This window comes from Aulonocara sp. 'chitande type north' Nkhata Bay, linkage group LG9 (genome assembly GCF_057382095.1).
Source record: "Aulonocara sp. 'chitande type north' Nkhata Bay isolate Kocher_YH1m ecotype deep benthic linkage group LG9, A_spYH_male_GT1.1, whole genome shotgun sequence".
Classification (NCBI taxonomy): domain Eukaryota; kingdom Metazoa; phylum Chordata; class Actinopteri; order Cichliformes; family Cichlidae; genus Aulonocara; species Aulonocara sp. 'chitande type north' Nkhata Bay.
The window spans coordinates 32,064,594-32,072,596 of NC_141352.1; the positions used below are offsets into that span (position 1 = coordinate 32,064,594).

The 8,003-nt window shown below is 38.7% G+C and overlaps 1 non-coding gene across 1 annotated transcript; it reads left to right on the forward strand.

The window, feature by feature from the left end:
* The first annotated feature begins 7,587 nt into the window (after positions 1 to 7,587).
* On the forward strand, positions 7,588 to 7,669 carry trnas-uga (transfer RNA serine (anticodon UGA)). Its single transcript has one exon. It is a non-coding gene; the product is annotated as a tRNA-Ser (tRNA).
* The last annotated feature ends 334 nt before the right edge of the window (positions 7,670 to 8,003 follow it).

An 8,003-nucleotide genomic window follows, 5' to 3' on the forward strand; every position in this document is an offset into this window, starting at 1 on the left:
CAAACTGCATATCAACACAAACCTCAAATGGTTTCCAGCACCTTCAGTTAATGAGTGATTAAATCTGATAGGCAGGTTATTTCTTTTGAATAGGCAAATTTTTTCATATGCTGCAGCCTGGTGCTGCTTCCAGTGATGGCACGGAGTTATTTGCTCAGTAATAAGGAAATAATGACATCCCACAGCCACCTAAACAATTTCTTTCTTATTCCTGTGATGTGTTCATGGTGCAGACAGAAAGTTGTGGTTGCATTACTGCAGCACCTAGCTACCTGTCGAAGAAGAGCAAACATATTTATACATACATTTTTTAAGTGGTAGGTCATTTCAAATGAACCTTTTCAAAAAAGCTGAACAAATAATCACTAAACACGCAAAATACTTCTGTCCAGTTTGTCACAAAATGTGTCTGTAAGAGGAATATACCGTTTCTGTATTTCCCAGGGAGAGAAAAAAAGTCAATGTGCAACAGTGAGAAAGATGTAAGAAAAGCAAACTAAACTAGTTAGTTTTGAATTATGTCTTTTGTACTAGGGGGGTTGGAAATTAGCTATTTGTGTCTAAATCCACAAAAAGCAGTAACAATTGTATTTTACTGTATCCTGTAAACATCTCATACCAACTGTCATGCACATTGGTGGCGCAGTGATGATTTTGGTTAACTTACCAGTCAACCAATTCCATCTCCCTGACAGTTAAAACTTGGTTTAATTTGGATCATGCATCAGGCCAGTGGTTCCAAAGGTGTAGCAATGCTCCAGATCTTTGGCAGGACATTAAGAGATAATGTCCTGCAAAAAGCATAAAAATGATTTTATTGTTGAATATCCGTCTTAAGACATGTGCTTATGAAACCAGAGCACTTCCAAGGATACAGTATTGAAATGACTAAACATACTTTTGTGATTAAGATGCTGCTTTTCACTGTATATCAACATAATGGCTCCATAAGTATACCTTTACATTTACCACAGTTGATATACTAGTGCACACCTACATGGGGTTGCACTAATGACGGCACATTTCTGAGCCTTTACCTTCTAAGCAGGTGCTTATTTTCTTTAACCCTTGTATGGTGTTCGGGTCTGTGAGACCCGTGTTCAGTTTTTTTCAAAAGAAAAATTAAACAATCAATTATTTTTTCACGTGTAAATGTGTTGTGTCTTTCCACTCACTCCACTTGATTATAACTGATTTATTTATAACATTTTATATAAAAGAAAAACGAGAAGCACATTAATTCATAAATGTGATCTAACAAAGGTAAAGGGAAAAAATTAACCATGTTTGCTGTTCATATGTCTTGTAATTGGGATGAAGTAAACATCTGTTGAGTAATTTAACATAAAATTGTTTGATAGTGTTAATTTGGAAAGCCAAAACTCTAGCGGGTCCACCAGACCCATGAACACTGGCTGAGTAACAAAAATACGAACACCACACAAGGGTTAATTATAATCATGCGGATATGAAGTGAATAGAATTGAATAAACAAAGCCTTGAGCCAAAGCGTGGATTCTATTTACAGTGGATAATTGGTATGGGTATGTCTAGACTCTAGCCTATTAGACACAGCTTAGCCGACCACGCCACCGCTGATACCATTGCTCGTATTAATCTGAGCAAATAATGAAATGGAGAATGAAAAATGCACCTGAGGCAAATCTGTGGATTCTCTCTCCGAGAATAATAAGCGAAAAACAAAGATGACAAGCACACTGCAGTGATGTATCAAGGAAGGAGCGTGGGTCATGCACTGATATTCATCACATCTGTTAAAAGATAGATGGATCTCTCATCTTCTCCTTTCAGCTCTCTCTGTGTTTGTGAGAAGGACATGCAGAGCGTGGCATACATACACAAGTGTACGGGTGCTGTTATGTAAGGCAAGCTTTGCGACTGGGCGTATCTGTTCTGTTTACACCTGCATCTGCCCATAATCTTCCCATATGTTCTCAAGATTATTTTTGCCTTGTTCTGTACCAAGCCAGAACAGAAATGGGTGCAGCAGCGCTGAAAAGTTTCAGCTAGAAAACATAGATACAACACTGTAACCCCTTCTATATGGGATGGAAAAAAGAAGCACCCTTGGTTTTACGAAACTCTTATAGACTCATTTGCATAAACGCAAAGATACAAAGTGTTCCAGCTGAAAGTCCAGGTTCTAAAGCTTCTGACGAGCTAAAATACTTCTAAGGTTTTCCTGTGAAAAATAAATATCAAGAGTTCAATCCAAGGTGATGACTAAAGAACAAATAAACATTATACAGATTATAAATAATTTATTTAGTATTTGTGAAAACACTGAAACAGTAATTAATTTATTTTTGTATATTTGTCACACATGTTTCAGATCATCAAATACAAACAAGGATGATGCAATAATTACCAAGGAGTCTTTCATATTGCTGTGGAAGAAATTTTGGCCCACTTTTCTTCATAGTATTATTTTAACTCAGCCATACTAGAAGGTTTTCGAGACTGAATGACCCGTTTAAGGTCATATCAAGTCCAGACTATCTTTTGTTTTTAGCCATCCAGAGATGGACTTGCTGGTGTGCTTTGAATCATGTTCCTGTTTCATAACCAAAGTGTGCTCGAGCTTCAGGGCACCAGCTGATGGACAGACATTGTCCTTTAGGATTTTCTGGCACAGTGCAAAGTTCAAGGTTCTATTGATTACGGCAAGTTGTCCAGGTCCTGCTGTAGACCCAGATCATTACACTGCCACCACCATGTTTAACTGTTGCATGAAATGCTGTGTTAGCTTCATGGCAGGTATATTGGGACTTAAACCTTCCCAAAAGTTATTTAGATGTTGTTTTGGACCTCCTGGATGAGTTGTCAGTGCTAATTGTCATTAGAGTCAGATGGGTTTGGATTGCTTTTTTCTTTTAAAAAACAAAATCCCCATTAAAAACTGCATTTTGTATTTTCTGTGGATCTCTTTGTCCAATATCAAAATTAGTTTGTTGATCTAAAACACGTAAGTGTGACAAATATGTAAAAAAAAAAAACGAGAACAAGGCGGCCAATATTTTTTCACAGAAGTCCATGTGATGTTCCCTATTTAAATAGTACAGCTCACACATTACTTTACTACTTTCATTACTTTAGTACTGAGTTCTTTCTTCTTCTTCTTTTTTCCATAGCTGGTGGTTGGCAGGGGAGGTCGTCCACGAAGCCAATACGTCTCTGTGGGTGCCGTGGGGTTTCCATCTTGGTGAACAAGAGAATAAGAATGCATTTCCAGGCCTTGCGATCTTTTGCCTTGACCTTTGCTTGCTCAAGGGTTAGATATCGTTGTTTAAGATCACCTTCAATTTGGTTGATCAAAGTCTTCTTGGGTGCTGCAGCAGAAGGCAATATGGCAGCGATGGTTGCTCATGCGGCAGATGTCGCCAAACCATTGCAGCTTCTGAGTCAGCTCTTTCATCGAGGGCTGCTGGTAACATTGACAAGGTATCACGCCGTTGCTGAGACTGTCACAGAGGGACACTCGGACAATCTGACACAAAAAGGGCATTTGGAAGACCTCGAGCTTGTTGAGGTGGTACTTGAGGATGACCCAGGTCTCAGATCCTTAGAGAAGAATGGGCAATACCAGTGTGCAGTACAGGTGGATTTTGGTGACGAGGGTGACGTTTGTCTTCTTCCAGATGCACCATAGTACTGAGTTAACCCTCAGAACTAACAAGAAGTAAGATGTTCTTATTGGAGAATTATTATTATTATTATATACAGAATAATTATCAATTTAATTTTAAGCACCGTATAAAGCTGGTGTTAGTGAAACTAGCAAATGTTAAAATTTGCCAACAACAGTCTTTTAGTTACATTTTTAAAACCAGCAAGCTTCTGTGCTGCACAAAAAATGTCACCATGAAAAGCTTGATATTAGCAACTGAAGGAGCAAATTGTCAATGAGATATTTCAGAATATTTATCAGTGACATCTGAATATGAGTTTTCTGCTCATTAAAGTTTAATTGGTCTTATATTTACCTTCCTGCATGTCATCAAAAGGGCTTGGTGAGAAGAGTTTACTGATGACACATCATATATATATATATATATTTCTTTTTTTTGTCTCATGTCAGACCCTTTCCAGCAGTTTCTCTCTTGAAGGTGAGAAGTATGTAAAAACTTGAAGGCTGGCACAGCCTCCGCCTGGACCTCCCAAAGGGCAAACCGTGGTGCTGGGTGACGGAGCTTCACTGCCGCTGCAGTAAGTGCAGGAGTCCGCTTATTGACCCTGTATATCTCAGAGGACTTTAACATGTTGATTTTGAACGGAGAGGCTTAAAGTCTCTCTGCCAGCAGACTGACTAAGTAAACACAAGCTTCTTCACATGTAGGAATGGTTTATGATGACTCATTTTTTAACGAGCCATATTTAGTTGCAGATGGATTATAACATATCTATTTTATTTAAGGAATATTTGGATAAATAAACCTTACAATAAATATCTGCTTTTCTATGAAATATCAATGAATTCCCCATATTTTATACGGCCTCAAGCATTTATAGATATTTAAAAACAGCACTTTGATGCACCATACACTCCATTTCCCTCAAACTGGATAGCAGTGGTGACTGGTTTTGCTATTTCTCCAAGGGTCCAGTAACATAAGCAGTCACTTGGAGGGGATGAGGAAGCTCTTTTTAATGATCCCCAAAGACAGGCAGTATATTTACCATAATCCCAAGCCTGAGGGAGCATCAACTTCTAATCACCTTCATCTTCCCTCCCCACTGCAGATCGAGATCAGTGCCCATTATAAAGCTCATAAAGTACCAGGCTTTAAGAAGATTGTCTCCCTGTACAGAATGGTTTATACATATTGTAGAAAACACTGCTTTGTGACTTGGGACCAAATTTCCTGACTGTCTGCGCCAGCACTAAAGCATCTTTAGGGGTTAAAAAAGACTACTGTTGACATTTACTAAAGATGCAAAATGTGAGTGTAATAACTGAAAGGCATGGACACAGGTATGTTTCTGGCTGGCCTTAATGTAATGGTAGCAACACTGCAAAACTGACGTGAATCATGTAATCTTGGCTCACTATGGTTTGCACATGCAGTTTACTGGAAATTGCACTGAATTGAAAAAAAGCATGTCTTATTTTTTGGCTAATGTGGTTGTGATAGTTGCAGATAGGACTGTTGATTTATGTGGATGCCAGGAGAAGATGTCATCAGAATGAGTAGAAGAGGCTGGATGGCACAAAACTGACCACTGAGAAGATCAGCAGCACAATGGCCTACACAGAGAAGCTAAACAATGAGGTGTTATTAGGAGGGCGTGATCCATATGAACACAAACAACTGTCGCTTTACTCTCACAGGCATTGATGCTCCCTGAAGTTCCCTGACATTTTCTGAAAATATGATGGTGAGTATAAACAACTTGAAGCGTGCGTTCAGGCCTTCTGACTGGGACTCGGTCAGGCATTCTGAGCCACTGAGCCATGTCTCTGTGATACGTGCAAATAAATAGTTTTGGCATCTCATCTTCTGCAAACAAACTTATAAAGCATGAAGTTTTGGTTAGTATTGAATATTGCACTGCAATAATATCCTTACATGTTCTATCTTGCAGTTTCACTAAACTCTGCATCTTAAAAATAAGTCATTTAGTCATTTCTGACTTGTTATCTATGATTGATTGCCAATTTTGCCAATTTAATAATTCATCACGACATTAGCTGCCATCTCTGATCAGTAGTAAGCGATCTACCTATCTCACTTACATCTTTTCAGTCCCAGTCTAATGGCGGTTCATAATGTAGTTTATTTTTTCCTGTTTATCAACATGAATTGAAAGTAATGCACCCATTGGTTTTTAATGTGCACATTTAACCAAGCGACATATTTATAATGAATAACATATATGTGAAAAACTGTGACATACATAACTCACACTTGGGTTTGTGTCAATAAAGTACTCTTTCGCTACCTCTCCAATCCCCTTATGCCGACTTCTATGCTTTTTAATCTGCAGCTTATATATGAGAGTAGACTGATGAAATATTGCATCCAGCAACACAAATCAAAAGATTGAAGTTTGGGACTATATCACAAATTGCTGAGAAACTGGGCTGTACTGGCAGGAGCATGAATATAAGCCAGTCAGGTTGTTATTGTTGTAGCGGCCTTTGTTGCCATTCATATTCTTCTCTGACGTTCTCGTCCCATCAATGGCACTATTATTAGTTGTAATTATTCCCAAAGTTATTGCTCTGCTCTCTGGGAGATCTACTGTAAGCTTGAGAGGCACTTCAACCAGAACCTGCCGCAGGAGGATGACTGGTTCATGTTCTGCTAAATTCACAGAAACCTCACAAAAGCTGCAGAGGAGAAGAAATATGCCATAAAATCTGCATGTGATGACAGCTTCAGTCCAAGAGAGGCCTGCAGGTAGAGAAACACATGACAAGACCAGCTGTGCCTAGCTGATTAGATAAAAATTTATGTTCAAAACGAGATAATTACATGTGGCTGTTTGCACTTCTACACACAGCTTACTTATGATCTTGCATTCAGGTTTTCTGCCGTTATGGTAAAAATCCCATATCACTAACTGCTGTGATGGATCACTGGGTTGTACTTACACATAATTACATATCCACATAAATAGTGTGTCACTCAGTTCACTGATTAATACTAACTTACTGTACTTGTGTTTTGTAAACTGTTCTGTATCACATGACCACAGTATATCTTATGTGAATATTGTATTGGAATATTACCAGGTTACGAGGTCCAGTTATGAAAATCTGATGTGTCCAAATTAAGTTTCTTCAGAGAATAGTAACTGGGTTATACTTAGGTTTGTACAAGGGGAGAACATATCACTTCCTGGGGCGGGATCGGGGGGGAATTGTTGGTCCACCATATTGGCAGATCAAGCGAATTAATCCCTTCTTTATTCTTAATCCCTTTCCTTATCATAAGATTATGAAAATCCAGATCCCTCCCTCCTCTCAGATATTAAATTGCACCCATAATATTACTCCTGGCTTAAAGAGAAAGAGGACAAAAAAAAACAGCCAGGGCCTTCAGCCCTTGTAGATCGTGGCTGAAGTGCTCTTTGTATAGAATTTCTTTCAGTATTTCCTAATTCCTGCAGTCTGTGAGTCTGGTCCACTGCTCTATGAATAATGTCAGGGGCAGCCAGGCTTTGGTATTCAGCAGTTGACAATCTGCTTAAACAGAAGCAAATTGGGAAAAAATAGCTTTCAACTACACTTTCATTCCTGTGTGTGAGGAGAGGTTCAAGCAGGGTTATTTTCTCAGCAGAGGGCATTTTGCTCTGACAACACATCAGCCTCTCTCACTTTTGCCACAATGTGTGTTCTGTGCATCAGACTCAAAGAGAAGCACTTCTAATGATTACAACGGCACACGGTGAAAATATTAATTTTTGGCACAAAAAATCCTTTTTTTAGTTTTTATTTATAATTAAATGTACTGTCGTTGTTCATCACACTCAGACTGATTCTGTCTTGTATTACACGTCATAAAAGGGCTGCAACTGGCAATTTCCTGCTTTTTTAAAAATTTTGTAACACGCCAGTGCTCTGCTGTGATGGCCGAGTGGTTAAGGTGTTGGGCTTGAAATCCAATAGGGTTTCCCCGCGCAGGTTCAAACCCTGCTCGCAGTGCATGTGAAGCTTTTTTTCTTTACAGAATTTCCCGGAGGAACCTGCCCGAGGGATTAATAAAGTTTTATCTAATCTAATCTAAATACAAGGCCTCCAAAAAGGAGTAAAAGTTAAGTTAACATACATTTAATTCAAGCTGATATAAAACACAAATCCATCAGAAGGAAAGTAAATCAAATGCACTGAGTTTGTAGAAACAGGCTGGAAACACACAAGATAAGCTAACAAAGCTAACAGGCCTAAGAGGGTCTATAAATACCCCCACACACACAAAATAATGAAGGGAAGTGGACACAGCTGGAGGACATGAAGCACAGCTGAAATAAATAAAGAC